General features: G+C 31.1%; 2 protein-coding genes across 7 annotated transcripts in view; one reads left to right on the top strand and one right to left on the bottom strand.

Annotated features, from left to right (window-relative positions):
* The window catches only part of LOC127728285 (heat shock 70 kDa protein 12A-like), a 172,339-nt gene extending 171,914 nt beyond the window's left edge, over positions 1-425 (bottom strand). For all 5 annotated transcript variants that reach the window (XM_052235602.1, XM_052235603.1, XM_052235600.1 and 2 more), the window contains exon 1: positions 361-425. The gene's annotated coding sequence lies outside the window, so the exon portion shown is untranslated. The remainder of the gene's footprint in view (positions 1-360) is intronic.
* Positions 426-818: 393 nt separating this feature from the next.
* LOC127728290 (heat shock 70 kDa protein 12A-like) overlaps positions 819-21,243 on the top strand; it is a 177,821-nt gene continuing 157,396 nt past the window's right edge. The window contains exon 1 of one of the 2 annotated variants that reach the window (XM_052235619.1): positions 819-915. The gene's annotated coding sequence lies outside the window, so the exon portion shown is untranslated. Of the gene's footprint in view, positions 1,006-21,243 lie in introns of both variants that reach the window. The other variant, XM_052235618.1, reaches the window with a different exon arrangement.

Below are 21,243 nucleotides of genomic sequence, written 5' to 3'. Positions count from 1 at the left end.
TGAGATTTTACAAAAAACCTGCACCGTCGGAAAACTCTACGACAGGGCTAAAAGGATAGTATAATGTTTACTCTATCATCGTGAGGATTTTCAGCCGTGAGGTATGTCGGTCCATTAAACTCTTATATTAAGCGACTTTTTCTTAATTTGTCACTCAACTAAATTAAAAGACTCTCTCTGTCTATTGGTCATGTTGTACAATTGTACTTTCAGTTATACCAGTACATGTGACTCCAAATGATCAGATTTCCTTATCTCTAGCTTTGGTTTCAGTCATGCAAAAGTATAATGTGACGCCCTGATACCTTCTAGATCAACTTTATGTTTAAATTGAAACTGTACAAAATTGATTAAACTTACCACATAAAATGTCCTGTCTTACTTTGAAATCTACACTCTATTTAATGTAATTCGGTGCCGAGGACTTTTAAAAGACAACGAATACGCAAAAACGTGTTACGTTGCCAAGGAATTAAAAAACAAACACACAACTAGCGTAACCTTTACCTCAGAAAAACCTACTTTAATAATACCAAAATGGAATAATTGACTTTTGAAAAACTGATATATAAGTTCTGCCGTTGGCCTCAATTAAACCAAATATATTCACCGCATCAAAAGACAGTCATTGTATACTATCGTGTGTTTACCCGATTTAAGAAAAAAGATCTCATCAAGTTTCTATACAAATATATATATATATGTATATATCAGTCAACACCACAACCTTTTAACCTGATTGCTATCTTTCTGAATAAATTAAAATTTAATAATACTGGAAAATCTGAACGAGGTTTTAGATTTTCCAGAAGATGATATGAACATTTATATTAATTGTTTGTCTTTCTATGCGCAGACGACACGGTCTCATGTCTGAACCGACAGAAGATGTACAAAACATTATGAACAAATTTTGTGAGTACTGTGTAATATATGGAGGCTGATAGTAAATGTGGTTGATATACACGTAGTACTTCCATGATTAAAATCGTGGTATTTTTAAGGGTAAGACTAAGACTTTGTGTAGATTTTCTAAAGTTTTCTATAAATGGGACAGACTTACAGATAGGTCATGACTTTAATTATCTTGGTATGAAATTTGGTAAAATAACCAGAAAGCAAATATAAAAGGTGAAAACAAACAATGTTTGGGATTTGTAAAAGGATATCGTATGCATAATTTATTAAGGAAATGTTGGGGAATTATCAACTTTTTCTATGGATCCGATGTATGGGGGTTTAGCAAGAAAATAAAGGTTTAGTAAGTGTTTCGAATGTATAAATTGTTTTGCTAAAGTTGAAATCAATACCAAACCATATTGTTGGTGAACTTGGAATTTTTCCTGTTCAAAAAGACATCAAACTAACTTTTTTGAAGATTGATTGCATATTGGCCACGACTTTTACCTGGAAAGGATTTAAAAAAGAAATCACGGTATAGCTTATCTATAATTTATACAAGTTGTAGATCGGCAATGTGAATATTAATCAGAAAGTGTTTGATGCTGTCTTTTCCTATATTTTGACAGTTTTGCATTTCTTCAGTAAACATGCACATATACGATTAATTTAGACAGGAGTGACACTTACTTGTGGTAAATTCATAAAAATCTTGTAGACGGATCATTCAACCTATGCCAACATTTTGAAATTTAGGTATAAAATTGTATGAAAAAATGTTGGCAAAGGTTGAATAAAATATAACAAATTAGGTGTTATAAAAACAAAAATAATCAGTGGCCAATCAATTTACAACCAGTTTAAACTTAGAGTTTAAGTGTACTCAAAACTATTTTGTTACTGTGAAAATGATTGCAACTCTATGTGCTGCTGATCTATTTTGTATTAGAAATGCACGAAATAAAACAAAATATGCATGTATACCAGTATCACGTGAATATCATACAATATAAAAATTATGATGAAAATATTTAAGTGATATTTTTTGTAGAATTACGTCAAATGCATGGTAATATTATACAATTATAGCCTTTGTATGAGGTCGATACAAGGATATATTGACCTGAAAGAAGTATCTTGACTGAGGACGAAGTCCGAAGTCGATATACTTCTTTGGGTCGATATATCCTGTATTGACCTCATACATAGGCTATAATTGTTATATTATTAATTTCCGACCATATTTGTATCAAAATCGTCATTTGATTTTGTTAGAATTTTATAGATATCATATTGTCTCCTAGGCAATAACAACATATTATCAAATATTTTCATGTTTGTTTTTATACATCTTATGCATTTGAAGATTTTTTTTCTTCAAATAATCGATCATAGATATTTTTTATAAAACTTTTAACAACATCATGAAATTTCAATACATGACGTCACAAAGTATATCGGTTTTTAGATATTCTAAAAATAACCGTGCAATATGCTTTTTGCTATGCAATATGCTTTTTGTTATCCGCCGTTTTCTATCAACCTTCGAAAATATAGTTTGACATGTGACTATCCCTGAACGAATCAAATTAGTTAAAATATACGAATTAATAATATTAATCAATATTCAGTAGCACTATTTAAAATTTCTTTCACATGGAAAAGTGTATTTAATTCACAGTTCAGTATTTATGAAATAAATCTGTTTTGTAGGTATTTGTATAAATTTGTGTTATTTCTTATTACAATAACTATATCAAGCATTTCCATGTATTCTAAATAAATATACAAAAACACATATTTGTAAATACTGACATGTGAAATTTTCATTTTTACTTGTAACAAGAAAATAAGTTCGGCGACACCATTTTGTCTTTTTACATTCTTAAAGCATATGGTAAATCCTATCTTCTCATATTTTATTTCATAATTATATCTCATAGATTTCTTTTTATTCACATGAAAGTGTTTTTTTTTTTAATAACCCATGCAAAATTGATAAATATTGAACGACTTGTAGCTTAAAAAATAGCGCGGTGGCCCATACTTTTTATTATATCTTTTAAAAGGACATCGCTGAATCTACATTTTGGCAAAGTATAAGAATATTCTATCTGAGGAAATACATAGTGATGATCCAACCTTAATAGTCTGATAAACGTGTCATGATATATTATTTGTTACGAATATCATATATTCTAGAAAGTACATATCTGGCCTTTACAAATCTGAAAGTATCAAAAGATGTCTGACATATTACCGCTCATACCTATTGTATACATTAATACATTCATTGTTGAAGGCCGCACGGTTGCCTATATTGCTTACATCCACTTCATTTGATATTTAGTGGATAGTTGTCTCAATGTCAATCATACCACATCTCCTTATTGTTATAATACCAATACAATACCAAATTGTTCATTATAGTGACATGTGTTTTATGATATTAAACAATATATCATTATGCGGTTGTAATTACATGTATCAACACCCGGCCCTTTGGACCTATAAGTGATTTTAAACATTTATACATATAAAAAGAATAATAATTTAAAGGCGGACAAAATTAGAATTTAGGTTTGATTGTTCCTATACAAAAAGTTGTTTCTCTTATTAAATGCATTGTTAAAAAATTTAGCAGTTTTTCTAGGATATTTTCAGATAAGCACTTTAAATTGTTCATCTTTGGAGATGTCTTCAAAAGAGTGTTCTATATTCAGTATAAGTTACAGTCAATTAGAAAGTGGCGTTCATTTTCAACACAGTTTGAGTCACACATTTTGCAAATGCGATAAGCTTCTGCTTCTCTGGAACAAACCGTCCTGTTTCAATCCTTAAAGGAAGTATTCTGCATCTAGATTCTGCCAGTATAGAACGTTCAGCACGAGTGAGGTTCAGACCAACATATGTTTCACATTTATATTCTGATTTGAATGTTTTATATGTCCGCAATTTTGGAAAGTTTGTAACAGAGTTTTCCCATTTAGTGGAACACAACATGTAAAGTCTGTCTTTTACAAGGGAAATATCACAAATCTGTTTTTGGTGGAAATAATCTTCCATGTCAATGTGAGTCAAAATAAGTTTCACATCTGATGACCAATTGTTCAAACACCGTTCAAGGTCCAAGTTGAAAACCAGTTTACATAAGCGTGAATCGTCTATTCGTATGAGCTTGTTCCATAGTCTAATTATATTGTACCAGTGTCTTTCTTTACATGGCATCCATCCAACAATCCCTTCGGGCGAATTTATGAACACCCAAGAAATAACGAATGGCTTTGTTTTGTACCAAGTTAACACATGCATAGTCTTTATATCCCCAGACTGAGGAGTTATAGTCTAAATCTGCACTATACAAGATGTAAACAGTTTTTCAAATGTCTTTATTCCAAAGTTCTTAAGATTATGAATTTTTGAAATCATATCATATTAATATAATTATGCTGCTATTCATGTCTGCTTAGCAAATCATGATAATTCTCTTTTTATTGAAATTGGCAATAGAACACTTTTCTTTGACCAAAATAATGAGTGTACATTTCTTTTTCAAATAATATTTAGTATCAGATTCAACTGGTAATAATGTTTCTAACACGTAATAATGATACTGAATGAAACAACTCAACAAAAAAAATTTCAATTTAGATATAGAACACAAATCAGATTTTATACACTTGTAACTCATCATCATGTCATACATGACCAAATCTTGTATTATTGAAAAAGTCACAAATAAAAAGATTTTATTTTTTTGTATTTTATGTTATGTTATTTTGTAATTTTTTTTTTACATATAGTTTTTTTACCATACAGAAGTGATCTTTTGTATAATTTTGTCCATCTTTTTCAAATATCATATTTGCTACAACATAATATTGCAAATATTTAACTGTTGTTTCTAATTCTAAAGGAGTAATTTCTAAAGCTTTAAAATACTGACTGTATTTTACCTGTAATTAATTATTAATTGTAATAACAGCACCTATTGTATTTTGTTTGTAGGCATAGGTTAAATATATATTTATCAAATGTTGGTATAGGTTAAAGACACCTTGTAGACATTTGAGTTTTAAAACTTTTTAGATACATATGTAAGAAGAATATGTTGTGTACAAGTAATCATTTTGTACAAATCAAAAGTATGTTGTGTACAAGTTATGATTTTGTAATGTACAAATTGTAATTCGTCCAAAAATTTGACTAAACTTCACTTATAACTGGTACAATGATTTATAATATGGATTTAGTTAAAAAAGCATTGATACACATTATAGTATTTCTATTTAATGACCACAAAGTAAACCGTATTTACAAAGTACAAAAAAAAATAGTTCTGAATCATTTGTTTGAGCATGTGAGAGAATTATGGGATCGGGAATTGCACAACATATTTTGCTTTTTACATTTAAACAATGAATTATTTGAATCTGGAATAATTTTGAATTCTGGAAAATTGATAAGAAATGTATGATGAAAACTAAACATTAGCGCATGGCTTTTGCGCCAATTGGCATTTCATTTGGGCCAAAATAATCTTTCATTTGCGCCACAAACCATATTTCATTTGCCCCAAAATAAAACATTTCATTTGCGCCTAAATAAAACATTTCATTTGCGCCAATAATTCAGGTAAATAATATAAAAAATAAATTTATTCAAAGGAGATTTTCATAATAACTTTAAAAAACAGTTTTTGATTGCATAATAAAACATAGTTCTCCGTAATCAGTCATCGTAACACTACACTGATACGTTCTTAATAAGAGATTTTTCATAATAATGTTGAAATACAGTTCTGTTATAAATTAACGAGATCATAAAACCTAAAAGGAAGCACTATACACTGGAGTGTAACCAAAAGTTTGTTCTGACACAAGACTTGTAGGCAACGGCTCGGATGTACTCGCGTACACTGGATAACCTATATGTGTGGTCATAAAAAAATGCAAACATATTTTCTCTATATTAAAATAAGGAGATGTGGTATTATTGCCGACGAGACAACTATCTACCAAAGTTCAAATGAAGTGAATGAAAGCAATTATAGGCAACCGTACGGCCTTCAAAAATGAGAAAACCCAATATCGTATAGTCGGCTATAAACAGCCTCGACATGAAAAATAACGGCCTGTTTGTTTCAGAATTGACTATGCCCACATTGACACCTCAAACATGTGAACACTATATAGTTTTAATTCTAAGTGACTCTCAATTTTATATTCCAAATGAGTATGAACTTACTAAGTTACCCAGGGGGAAAAACTCTAAAATAAATTCTTATTGACGATGTAGCAATGAATATTTTGAAAATTTCCGTTATATGTTAATACCTGTAAAATGGTGTAAATGTAGTTTTTATTTTTTGGCGCAAATGAAATATAACAACGTGGCGCAAATGAAAGATTGGATTTTGTAAATATTGGCGCAAATGCAATGCGCCCGATTCATGTTACTTTCACTGATATTTCGGTATGAACTAACTAATCCTCTTATCCGTGCATGCATGGCTAACCTTCCTTAATTGGGTTAGTTTTATCATACATTTTTATCAATTTTCTACATTTCAAAATTATTCCATTGTTTTTTGCATTAAAAAGTGCTGCATTTACATGAAAGAAACCCCTGACCACCAGTTTTTAAAGCCTTTTTACTGCTTCAGGTAGCGAAAGTTGACGCTTATGAACCGTTGCTGCGAATAAACATGTGTCATTATAACAACTTTAATTTGAATTCTAAACAAATATCCTGGTAATATTCCTACAGCTGTTCCGATGCGCTACCAAAACCCCGTGGTGAACACATGATTGTGCTTTTATGTATTACTCTCTGCTAGGTACAGAATTTCTAGGACAAATTTATCCTGCTGATCAACAATGCTGGCAATGTTTACATTATATATCTTCAAATGAGTAAACGATCAAAAAGAGTGTTCACAAACACTGGGGATATATATTTTTGACAACTTATCAAAACAATTGACCCCTAAATAATTAACAGTCCAAACATGTTCAAGAAGAGTTGAATGCAAAAATGTTTAAATTTCCTAGCTTAAGGCAATTAAAATGTATTACAGTACTGTTAAAAATATATAAAAGGTCACCTTTTCTTTCATGCTAAATAATCATATATCCTTTGTACAAGTTATAAGTGAATTTTAGTCAAATTTTGAACAAACATACAAATTATAATTTGTACAAAATGATAACTTGTACACAACATATATATATATATGGAGGCAATGGATCATATACAATGATATGTACACTACAATTTAAATATCTGTTTTGTATGTTAAAACCACAAATAAAAATACCAATTCAAACAGGATCATGGTAGAATAATGAAGAAATTGAAAAACTACTATGTTTGAAATGCAACAACAATGGTATTGGGGACAAGATAGATATCATTTTGGAACGGAAAAAAATTTCGAAATGAAAGGTAAATCCTAAAAGATGAATATGTGACAAACGATCAGATTGATATAATGGAGTTCAAAAAAATTATATGTGGTACAGAAAAATCAAAATTAGAAAAAAATATGTCCATTTATACGAAAGTAAACCATGTTTTCTCTAGACAATTTCATAACCCCCTCCCCCCAAATTTCTAGGTGCTAGATTTTTCAATATTTCAATGTGTTGATATGTCTTGTGTTATCAAAATCAGTTGGTTTTCAAATTTGTATGCATGATTATTATTATGATAAATCCTGTATAGACGAGTGACATTAACCATAAAATTTTATTTTTAATGCACCCACCTAACATACGGCTAAATCATATAGGTTCTCAACGCCTAAATCAAATAATTCGAAAAATTAGTACAGGACTAACCTTTGAGTTTTGATTAATATTGACCACTTAAACGTTCTTTACTTGCGTTTTTGTTAGGTTTTGATAAACAATTTTTATAATATCGCACGTTAACTAGCTTTAAATGTTACAATGTATGTGTTGGCTATTATCTTTTTCGGACGTCCAAGCGATTAACCCGTTGCGGTTGTCTAGTTTTTTCACTTAGTATCTTTTAAAATATATCTTGTGTAAAATTTTATTTTAGAACGAATGCATGATCAACTTTCAATAGTTGTGCAATGATTACAAAACATAGACAAAATATACTTTCGTATGGTCTTTTTCGTACTTGCAAGATATTGTACAGTAAAAAGCTATTTGGACCGAGCCTTATGAAATTTGCATTTACTTCACGAAATACTAGTAGGTAACATGTATAGTTTGGTGTATTTTGGAAACTTGAACTTTTCTGCTAACTACTATACTTGTGAAAAACCCTTGCATTGGTAGCAGAATGATTATGCACCGACTATTCTTCCTTTTCTGAGTGTGTGTGTATGGATGTTTGTTTTTTTTTTTTTGGGGGGGGGGGGGGGTGGGGTTCTCATGCACATACATGTACATTACTTTTTTAATCTCTTCTTATTTAAAATTTTTGAACGGCCTAACTTACAATCACACAATAATTGACGGCAGTTTATATATCAACTTTCTTATTAAGATCGCAATGTAAATGTGCATATAATATATGTATCATGCAGGAAATTATTTTTTAAAATGTGGTCAAAATTTGCTCGAAGCGGGAAATAACAACAGCTTAATATGGATTGAAGTTGAAATAATTATTATAATTTACACAACGTAACTTTTTCCAATATAAAGATTCAATTTTCTTTTTATTTATTTACATTTTTTTAAAAGACCAAAGAGCTTTTCCTTTTCTTTCCTCTGCTGTTAGTTTAACTCAGTTATTTTATGTCATGAATTGGTATTTTTTTTGCTTTCATTTTAGTAAATGCATCACTCGTTTGCGACATTGTCAATGAATGGGACTACTGGCCTGGCTTTGCAAATGACCCACGTTGACGCCACACCGTCTAGAACGTATATATAACGCTCGTATCAGTGAGCGCTAAATTTGACCCATTCCAGTTTCTCTGTCTCTGGATTACAAACGTCTTATATTTGACTACATGTAGGGTTCTTACATAGGTATTACCCTACATCCCGTTAAAACATGTCAAATAACCAAATTTCAATAAAAGGTTTTTAAAAATTAAGAAAACGTTGCTTTCGTGTAAGGGAGAACCATTTAAGGATGTTTGCTACTCTGTTTCAAAATAACAAGCTTTTTAAAAGACTGTTATGAATTGATAGTATATTTATAACTGAAATTTAAAAGAAGAAAAATAATGATAGGTCCGTGTGCTTGTTTTTGAGATATAAGCCATTGAAAATTGGCGGGAAATGATTCTCTCTAGACTTTTCATGAAATTAACATTGGCAGCATTTTCTTTCAAAAACTATGAAAAAATAACAAGGTTTTTATAAGATTTTCAAATATGACTGTTAAAACTATATGTAATAAAATTATGAAAAGAAAAGTAGGGCTTAATGGGCAAAATTTTTAATGGGTACTAGATGGATAAAACCAGAGGATTCCGAATATCTGACAAAAATTCAAAAACAAGAGGAGCGAACATCCTTAACTTCAAAAATGGAGGAGGGGGGTATGTTTTTTTTTTGTATGAGTCAGATTTTTTTTTTCAAAATTTAACACTATAAGGTATATGGAAAGTCTTGATTGAGAATATTTTTTTTGCCATCTGCTTGACCACAATATTTTTTTTCATCAAATTGGGGATCAGAATATTTTTTTTAAGGAAAAATTCATAATCCCCCCTTGAAGTTAAATGGTCGTTCCCTTACACTTTGTGCTCGAATTTCCCTAAAATCACTTGATTCGGACTTAGACCAGGATAAATTCGTTATCTACGTTCATATCCATAGATATGGGTATTTTAACACCCATCAGTTCCCTGTACACCCTTCGGCTTCGCCTCATGATGTACTGGGATAATTCATGGTGTTACAAAATGTAACATACCCATATATACGGATATGAATGTAGATAACTTATAATGTTGTGATAAACTGGTGTACCACAAGGTTCTATCCTTGGCCCTCTGTTATTTATTTTATACATCAAGATTTACCACTGAACATCGAAAATTCATTAAAAGATTTATATGCAGATAATTCTACTTAACATAGTAAAGATTATAATGTACATGAGTTAAATGCTAACCTTCAAAATGATATTTATATAATTGAAAACTGGTGTTCGAAAAATTGTATGAAACTAAATGCCAAAAAATGTAAATCAATGATTATTGGTTCAAAACAAAGGCTTTATTCAACTGAGAACAGTTTAGATATCTATATTTCAAATGAAAAAATAGAGAATGCAGATTGTGAAAAACTTCTTGGTTTATATATCGACAAAAACCTAAATTGGAATGAGCAAATAGATAAAATGTCACGTACAATATCAAATAGAATCAACTTATTACAAAAGATAAGAAAGTATTTACCTATGCATATGCGTATTATTTATTTTAATGCTTATGTTCTGCCATTGTTTGATTATTGTTGCAATATATGGGGTAGTTGTTATGAAAGTGGAATAAATAAACTTAATAAGTTATTAAAGAAATCTGGTAGGGTTATAGTAGAAGCTGACATAATGACATCCTCCAGATTATTGTTTAATAGTTTAAATTGGTTAAATGTGGAAAAACGAATTCAATATCAAAAGGCAATACCTGTATTTAAATCGTTAAAGGATATGGTTCCTAACTATTTACAAGAAAACTTTCATTTTACTGATAACCAAATTATAATAAACGTTCAGCTGATGAAAAACTATTTAATCTTCCGAACCCAAAAACAAATATTTTGAAGAAAACATTTATATATTTTGGTTCTCAAATATGGAAGAGTTTACCAAATGAAATAAAGATGAGTAATACACTGGTATCTTTTAAAACAAAATGTTACAAATTTTTCATAAATTGTGCAAATGAATATATGCTTTTTCATTAATATCTATATAAATTTGTATGTTATTATTATTTTAAGGATTCTCAGGAAGATTAGTTTTAACTAATGGGATAATCCTCTTGAAATAAATATTATTTATTTAATATTTATTTATTTATTCATTCATTTATTTATTTATTTATTTATTTACAAGTTTGATCGTTTATATAAATATACATTGTTAATTTCCATTGTGTAATGCAATGTAGGCGTACATATAATAATAATTTTGCAGCTGATATAATAGTTTTAGGTAAATAAATTGAAGAAAAACTACGGTTTCTTATTGGTGCATTCTGAATAAAATTCGGATCTATCATAACTTTCATTCGTATACACCTCTATGTCTTGCATTGTTCTGGACATAATATTCAATTTCATGAATGATAATATAGTATCAACAATTGAAAAAAAATGAAGAATTTAACAATTTTTCCATTTGTAAAGGGGCATAACTCTAGAACGGTTAAAGTGACGCTGCCAAAATTCAAACTTGATCTGTGTTTCGTGGTGATAAGCATTGTGTATAAGTTTCATAACATTTGGTTGAGGCAAACTTAAGTCAGAGAACAGAAATGAAAAATTTTGCATTTTTTCCATTTATAAAGGGGCACAACTCTAGAAAGGTTAAAGTGATGCCACCAAAATTCAAACTTGATCTGTGTTTTGTGGTAATAAGCATTGTGTATAAGTTTGGTTGAGGCAAACTTAAGTAAGAGAACGTAAACCAATTTTGGGACGTACGGACGTACGTACGTACAGACGGACAAGGGTAAATCTAATGCCCCCTCCGCTTCGGTGGGGGCATAAAAATATGGAAATAGCATCTTCATCTTTGCAGGATGCTGATATGGCTTTATAAAGTTCCATATTGAACACACCAGCATTTGGATGCTCGCATCATATATATAAATAGACTTTGATATACCTTTTGTTTGGATGCTGGCATCCCAATTATATGCATGCAGACTGAACTTTCTCTTTGGGTGCTGCCATCCCATTAAAAAAATTGGATGTTCATCCTTTAAAGTTAATCTCAGGGATGCTGGAACCCAGTTGTAAGTAAAATTTATCTCAACACATTATAAATTGAATGCTGCCAGTCATTTCCTTTGGATGCTGGCTTCTGTTTCTGTGAAAGCCGGTGACCGTTTTGTTTAAAGGCTGACATCTTTGCATTATATGTTTCTTTATATATATATATTTGACCAGGTGACTTTAGTTTAATCGCTCAATTGAAAAGTCTTTTATCTTTAAAAAAAAAATTCACATATTTGGTGTTTGTTTATTATTTACGGTATATAAAAAATATATAGGAAAAGCGCATAAATCTAAAACTGGTGACTATTATTGTGATGAATTACAAAAATACAAATAAAACGAAACAGTAATATACAATAATATATTGTATTAAAGAGTGTTTGGGGTTACTGAAAGTGAGCTTAACCTCATAGCCTGCTGAAATGATATCATAGACATACACTCTACTATTCAGATTGGTGACTGCACTTTATTAAGGTGCTTCATATGAAGTCTGTAAGCCTGCATTATAATTTTGTGTCTATGACAAACCCCCATTTTTAATTAAGGTATATATTGGCATTAAATATATAAGATAGCATAAGGAGATCTGTCTTCCCTAGTTGCCTGCATACAATAATACATGTACTGCTTTAATAACAATGCAAAATCTTTTAAATTTTTATTTTAATTATCAGCACTGGTCTCTTTCATCTGTACGTACTGGATATTGTCAATATCACTGGACTTGCTATATGCACATCATGTCATGATCTGTTTTCATTTCACAAGGAGATCTGTTTTCCCCAGTTGCCTACATACAATAATACATGTCATACATGAACCACTTTGATAACAATGCAAAATCGTTTAAATTTTAATTTTAATTATACGTACTGGATATTGCCAATATCACTGGACTTGCTATATGCAACTTCCCATGCGTAGGCACATCATGTCATGATCTACTTTCATTTCAATCACAAAACTTACATTTTCTTTATTACGATCATTGTTAAGCTTTTTTCTGTATTCAATATTTATCAATCATCTAATAAAATCGGTTACATGAACTAGAGCTTTCTAACTTTCTTTTATCATTTATTACTTATCTGAAATAGCAAATGATCATTATGATCTGGTGCTGTTTGGATGTTTTGTCGCCTAAATTCAACCTGTCCAGTAACTATAAAGTGTTACGATACATAATACACAACACATGAATAGTAACTGGAAAGGTACAGTCACTGCTTAAAAAACACTGAAACGAGAAATGAAAATCCAGTATAGTTTTTAATATATTCTGACCAATATAAATGTTTAAAGAAATTGCTTTAAATGAGTTTCCTGTTGCTTACGTCTTTCATCCACGACAATTTGGGCTCATATTTGTCTCTAAGGCAATTATATCACATCTCCTTAGTTTTACATTCACAGTAATATATAAACTGGCCTCAAGCAATCAATGAGTCTATATACTTCATATAAAATCTTGCAAATATATGAAAGATTGTCAACAATAAGTTTTCGTTGTAACATCACATTACTTTTAAAGTAGATATTCATGTAGAATATAGTGTTAAAAATATATTGCTTTCCTCCCAACGTTCAAAATGACTACTCGTGGTTGCAAAAACAACTACTTACACCCTCCCATCCTTTTCCACCCTCAAGAAAATGCATGATTATTTGAAGAAAACCTCCATTTAAACTTCACTTTACCAAAGTTTTCCATACCAAGCCTGGTGCTTCTGCTAGTCAGAGATAAATCTATTAAAAAAAACCATCTGAACCACTAATTAAATCGAATTATAATTATGGAACAACACTCAGATCTATACACTATCAAATAAACAGCTGCGCCATGAGCGCATGATACGCCCGTCGCTATTTAAAAGAATAAAGTTCAATAACTTCTCAATGTCATATCAGAAATTTATGAAAAACTAAAGGGAGGTTATCTAAATAGATATAAACCAGTCACCAAAGTTTCATGAAAACTCCTCAAAGCACTTCAAAGATATTGTCTGAAAACTGGAAAATCACCCCTTTTTTATGAATAAAATCCCATAACTCGTAAACGTAAAATCTAAAATTTATAATAATCGAAATGGAGCTAACGTCAATAGATATAAACAATTCAATAAAGTTTCTTACAAATTGGTGAAAGTGTTTTTCAGTTTTTTCCCGAAAACTGGAAAATCCCCCTTTTTAATGAATAAAACCCCATAACTTGGAAAGTTAATATCTAAAATTTATAAAAAAACGAAAGGGAGCTCACATTAACAGATATAAACAATTCACCAAAGTTTCATGCAAATTGGTTAAAGTGTTTTTGAGTTATCGTCGGACATGTTGATGACGGACGGACAGACGGACTGACAACAGTATACTATAATACGTCCGGAAACGGGCATATAAAAAGGGTGCAATTTCATCAATGTCATTCGTTTTGGAGAAATATACCCTACATGGATTTGGAGATATTTCATGAAATTGCAATCCCATGGGTAGATTCATTTTACATCTTAATTTATGTTCCGTTTTTTGCTTGACCCTAGTCCTAAAACACAACCTTGTGTGGCGATATTTACATTTTCTTTCAAAGGTCCAACCCTGAACAGTTGGGGCAAAAATGGACACAACATTCAAGCTTGATTCAGGTCTGAATTTGGATTGTAATTAAATATTTGACATATTATAGGTTTCTGAATAAATGTAGTCAAAGAACTTGAAATTGGTTATATGAATTGAATTTATATTCAATTAAAGATTTCTTGCTGTTGTGCAATACATTTGTACTTAGTAAATCTGTTGTCAGACTATAAACAAATAAAGTTCAATTAATTCTCAATGTCATATTACATGTATTAGAAATTTATGAAAATAAAAAGGGAGCTTAAATCAATAGATATAAACAATTCACCAAAGTTTCATGAGAATTGGTGACATCATTTTTGAGTTATTGTCCGAAAACTGAAAAATCACCCCTTTTTTTAATAAATAAAACCCCATAACTCAGAAATGTAAAATTTATAAAATTCTAAAGGGAGCTTACATCAATACATACAAACAATTCACCAAAGTTTCGTTTAACGGTTAAAGTGACGCTGCCAAAATTCAAACTTGATCTGTGTTTCGTTGTAATAAGCATTGTGTATAAGTTTCATAACATTTGGTTGAGGCAAACTTAAGTTAGAGAACAGAAACCAATTTTGGGATGTACGGATGGACGTACGTACGTACGTACAGACGGACAAGGGTAAAACTTAATGCCCCCACCGCTACGGCGGGGGCATAAAAATACTTTTCTATTTTGTTCAATTGAAAGTGAAAAGGTGAAATGATAATTCGCTTTTAGCAGCCAGTTTGATTCAATTTTGTCAAAATAAGCTAAGAAACATCGCTGATTAATTATTCACTTGCAAGTGAATAATTCGACCTCATTAAATCTATTTTTATGTGACCTTCAATAAACCTCCTTAGCTAGAGATTGATTAGGCATAAACTAGGCATGTTCAGCTAATAAAAGGAAAAGAATGTCAACATTGAAACTCAAAAAGTGAAACAAAAGTAAACCATTTGGTTGACTGATTCGATCAACAAAAACTCACACTTATACAGGAAAAAACAATGATTAACATATTTTTTTAACCTACAATATGAAATCAAACAGACCAAGAAAAATCCAATTGCACGTGTTTGCTATTTATTTATATCTGTATTTATGTTTATATCAGGTTACATGACCGTCGGCAGTCTTGGAGGTCACATCGATCATGTCGATGGTTAATTAGAGGCATCTACACTAAAATACAGACGAAATTCTGATACATATTATCAAGTTCATACATTGCAAATTGTTTATTTAAGACTTTTTTTTAAATTGGGATATACGTTTTAGTATGTTATAAATCAAATATGAGAAATTGAGTCATATCGGTGAACATGAATTTGACAGCTAATGCCCCTTTAAAAACACTAAATAATGAAAAGATGACGCAAAGGCATATATATATATATATATATATATATATATATATAAGACTAGCTTGACCCATAAAAACATGTAGCAAATTAATTTCTTCAAGTATATGTATTAGAGTAAATTTTATTTTAAGTCGATGAATCTATATGTGCTCCTTTCTTAAACATTATTTACATAGTATTCATAGTGACATTCACCCTTAAATATTCATATATGACAATGCAGTAAGGGTTTTGCTCATTGTTGAAGACCGTACGGTACCCTATAGTTGTTAACTTCAATGACATATGGTCTCAGGCTGGTGGAGAGTTGTCTCATTGGCAATCATACCACATCTTCTTATTATTATATATACTGTAGCTCTGGTTCCTTAACTAATTTGGGTTGGGTCCTTTTCAACATTTGTATTTTCTGTGGAATCGCAGTGGCGGATCCAGGGGGGGGGGGGGGGGTGTTCCGGGGGTCAGGATCAATGCATTTGAATGGGGACATATAGTTGGAACCCCCTTTTATCCTGGGTTGGGAACCCCCCTTTTAAAAATGGCTGGATCCGCCCCTGAATCATGACACGTATATGATCCTTGTGATATGATTCTACCCTCAGTTTTAATGATATAAACTATTAAATCAACCAACTTGCTAGATGAGCAAAGTATTATCAGACTTTAAGGTAAGCCTCTATAGTAACAGGTGAAAATGAATGTTATGTCAGATAAATCCCCCCCCCCCCCCCCCTCCTCCCCCACAAAGAATTTCAAATACTTGTTCCCTTCAGACCCGTGCAATTAAGATGCGAACAACACTTTCAACTTTCTGGTAAACTGGATAGACCTTATCGCTATTTGTCTGTCATTTCTGGACATCACAAAGGTTCCCGTAAAATTTTGACTTCACAATACAAAATGTCTGATGCCACAAAGGAAAAGTGATTGTTGTATGATGTCAATACTTCAAGTGCTCTGATATTCAATTAGCGATATGGTCTATTGTCTCCTGGTACGAGGAAAATTCTCCCTTACAAACCCGAAAATCAGTAATTCATGGAATTTCTTTTGGTTTATATGGCTTTGTGAGGCATTTTTTTTTTAGGTCAAATTCAGTTTTTGAAAAGCTTCTTGACTTTCTAGACCAAAAATCAATCTTAAATCAAATTTCTTATAATTTACATTGCCTGTATTAAAATTGTAAGGCCTCTTACCAATGATGAAATTTACTGGTGTAGGTCATATGGCTAGTGGTGAACAAATTAATTTAGCTGACCGATTTTTATATTGGCCATGGCAGTAGGGCTTGTGGTTAATCGTAATTAGAGACATAGTCTTGGTGGGGTGTCATGTGCATCAGATTTTTGTCAAATCTATTTGTTTCTCTGTGGAACAGCTTAAGGTTCATGTGGACCCTTTGGCTAAAATGGCTGCGTTTTCACCTCAAAATTTACTCTGAGTACAGACAAACCTGTACATCTGGAAAAGTTTTAAGGCATAGCATGCCCTAGATAAATAAAATTCAAATGCATTGTATGTTTTAGAAAATTTAAAACTTATCTGGATTTTGCAGTGCACTTTTTTCCGTCCCTGCAGAAGATGATAAAATTAACAAACAGTTGAGTTTCACTTGATATGGTCCACTAAGGTACACAATTTAAATCAACAATTAAAAACCAATTGTTCAAAGAACAATTGAAGGTCTTTCCACATCAATTTTCTAAATAAATGATGAGAAGCTAATTCTGGTTTACTCAAAGCTATTATTAGCGTCCAATCAAAGGTTTCTTCATACTGATTCAATAAACATATGGTTTCTATAGACTTTTGCCTGAAATAAGGGAGATAATTGTCAACTTCCGGTTTAGAAAATGTCACTTCCTGTCTCATATGATAGCTTTATGCACACTGATTCCAAAAATATATGGTTTATATATACTTTTGCCTGTAAAAAAAAAGATAATTGGCTACTTCCGGTTTAGACAATGTCACTTCCGGTCTCATATGATAGATTTATTTACACTGATACCAAAAATATATGGTTTATATATACTTTTGCCTGTAAAAAGGGAGATAATTGGCTACTTCCGGTTTAGAAAATGTCACTTTCGGTCTCATATGATAGCTTTATTTACATTGATTCCAAAAATATGTGGTTAATATATACTTATGCCTGTTATAAGGGAGATAATATGCTACTTCTGGTTTATAAAATATCACTTCCGGTTTCAAATGATAGATTAATGTATGACCATTCAAAAAATATATGGTTTCTATGTACTTCTACATGAAATAAGTGCAAAAATTACTACTTCCGGTTCACTCAAGGTCACTTCCGCTTGACATTTTTCAAGGTCATATGTCACCCAACATTTTGCAAAAGATCTTATGGCTTTATCATGTACCAATATGTAGTTATAATCAATTTACCTTAGAATAAAACATTTCAGGGGCAATAACTCCAATAAGATGTCGCTGGATTGTCTCAGACCAAATGTATCATATCTTCATCACAATATAACAAACATTTTGCCATTGTTCTTTAATATATAACATTAGAAATATTGGAGAAAATGCAAAAACAAGCAAATAACAAAATTCAGAACATGACCTTGACCTTTGACCTTGACCTCATTTTCAAAGTTAGGATCCAAGGACCTCAAATAAAAAGACTATAGGTTTATACGGCTTACAGTTTATGAATAACAAAAACATAACGACAAATTTATTTTATAAAGGTAGATAACTCCTATAAAATTTCATCGAATCGCTTCAATCCAAATTAGCCAAAAAATTCTGAGGATATAACGAACAATTTAGAAAAAGAATTTTGTCGATATCTTTTTCTGTTACGAAGGAGATGCACACACTTGATAAACAGTGAATAGGGAGATAACTCTTACAAAGATAATTGTTCGGCTTAGCAAGGTGAAATTTAAAAGCGCATAAACTATACGATACAATATGAGAAATATCTAAGCGACATATTGCTAAACAAATATTTATCGCAAGAACAAAATTTGGCGGAAAAAAAAAAAAAAAAAAAAAAAATTAGAAATCAATTGTTCAAAGAACAATTGAAGGTCTTTCCACATCAATTTTCTAAATAATTGATAGGAAGCTACTTCTGGTTTACTCAAAGTTATTAATAGTGTCAAAGTATAGATTTCTTCATACTGATTCAATAAATAAATGGTTTCTATATACTTTTGCCTGAAATAAGGTAGATAATTTCCAACTTCCGGTTAAGAAAATGTCACTTCCGGTCTCATATGATAGCTTTATTCACACTGATTCTAAAAATATATAGTTTGTATATACTTATGCCTGTAATAAGGAATATAATATGCTACTTCCGGTTTATAAAATGTCACTTCCGATCTCAAATGATAGGTTAACCTATGATCATTCAAAAAATATATGGTTTCTAGGTACTTTTCCATCAGATAAGTGCAAAATATACTACTTCCGGTTCACTCAAGGTCACTTCCGGATTACTTTTTTCAAGGTCATATGTCAACCAACAGTTTGCAAAAGACCCTATGGCTTTATCATGTACCAAGTTGGAGTAATAATCAATTAACCTTAAATTGAATCATTTCAGGGACAATAACTCATATAAGATATCATTGGATTGTTTCAGACCATATGTATCATATCTTAATCACAATTAAGCAAACATTTTGCACTAGTTCTTTAATTTGTAATTTTAAAAGTGACAGAGGAGATCAAATAACAAGGAAAAGTCAAAATTTAGAATATGACCTTGACCTTTGACCTTGGCCTCAATTTCATTTAAATGAACCAAGGAACTCAAATCAATATACCTTAGGTTTCTATCACTTACCATTCATGCTATACATTTATATATCCCTTATGTCAAATACAGAAGGGGAAATAACTCTCATATGGAGTTTACGTATTGCTTCAGTCAAAATTGGACAAAACATCCTGAGGATATAACGAGCAATTTGGTAAAATAAATTTGTCGCTTTCTTTTACGGTTACTGAGGAGATGCACACACAAGGAAACAATGTACGGGGAGATAACTCCTACAAAGAAAAGTATTCGGTTTAGCAGGGTCAATTTCAAAGGCGCATAAACTGTTTGATATCATATACGAAACATCTAAGCGACATCTTGCGAAACAAAATTTATCGCAAGAACAAAATTTGGCGGAAGAAAATAAAAAAAAATAAAAACCAATTGTTCAAAGAACAATTGATGGTCTGATCACATCAATTTTCTAAATAATTGATGAGAAGCTAATTCTGGTGTACTCAAAGCTACTATTGGCGTCCAATCATAGGTTTCTTCATACTGATTCAATAAACATATGGTTTCTATAGACTTTTGCCTGAAATAAGGGAGATGATTGTCAACTTCCGGTTTAGACTATGTCACTTCCGGTCTCATATGATAGCTTTATTTACACTGATTCCAAAAATATATGGTTTATATATACTTTTGCCTGTAAAAAGGGAGATAATTGGCTACTTCCGATTTAGAAAATGTCACTTCCGGTCTCATATGATAGATTTATTTACACTGATTCCAAAAATATATGGTTTATATATAGTTTTGCCTGTAAAAAGGGAGATAATTGGCTACTTCCGGTTTAGAAAATGTCACTTTCGGTCTCATATGATAGCTTTATTTACACTGATTCCAAAAATATATGGTTTATATATACTTATGCCTGTAATAAGGGAGATAATATGCTACTTCCGGTTTATAAAATATCACTTCCGGTCTCAAATGATAGATTAATGTATGACCATTCAAAACATATATGGTTTCTATGTACTTCTACATGAAATAAGTGCAAAAATGACTACTTCCGGTTCACTCAAGGTCACTTCCGGTTGACATTTTTCAAGGTCATATGTCACCCAACATTTTGCAAAAGATCTTATGGCTTTATCATGTACCAATATGGAGTTATAATCAATTAACCTTAAATTGAATCATTTCAGGGACAATAACTCTTATAAGATATCATTGGACTATTTCAGACCAAATGTATCATATCTTAATCACAATTAAGCAAACATTTTGCACTAGTTCTTTAATTTGTAATTTTAAAAGTGACAGAGGAGATCAAATAACAAGGAAAAGTCAAAATTTAGAATATGACCTTGACCTTTGACCTTGGCCTCAATTTCATTTAAATGAACCAAGGAACTCAAATCAATATACCTTAGGTCTCTATCACTTTCCATTCATGCTATACATTTATATATCCCTTATGTCAAATACAGAAGGGGAAATAACTCTCATATGGAGTTTACGTATTGCTTCGGTCAAAATTGGACAAAACATCCTGAGGATATAACGAGCAATTTGGTAAAATAAATTTGTCGCTTTCTTTTATGGTTACGGAGAAGATGCGTGCACAAGGAAAACAGTGTTCGGGGAGATAACTCCTACAAAGAAAATTATTTG

Source organism: Mytilus californianus, unplaced genomic scaffold (assembly GCF_021869535.1).
Source record: "Mytilus californianus isolate M0D057914Y unplaced genomic scaffold, xbMytCali1.0.p SCAF_2, whole genome shotgun sequence".
Lineage (NCBI taxonomy): Eukaryota > Metazoa > Mollusca > Bivalvia > Mytilida > Mytilidae > Mytilus > Mytilus californianus.
Note: the sequence above shows the minus strand (reverse complement) of the source record. Positions and strands in the feature narration are given on the sequence as shown.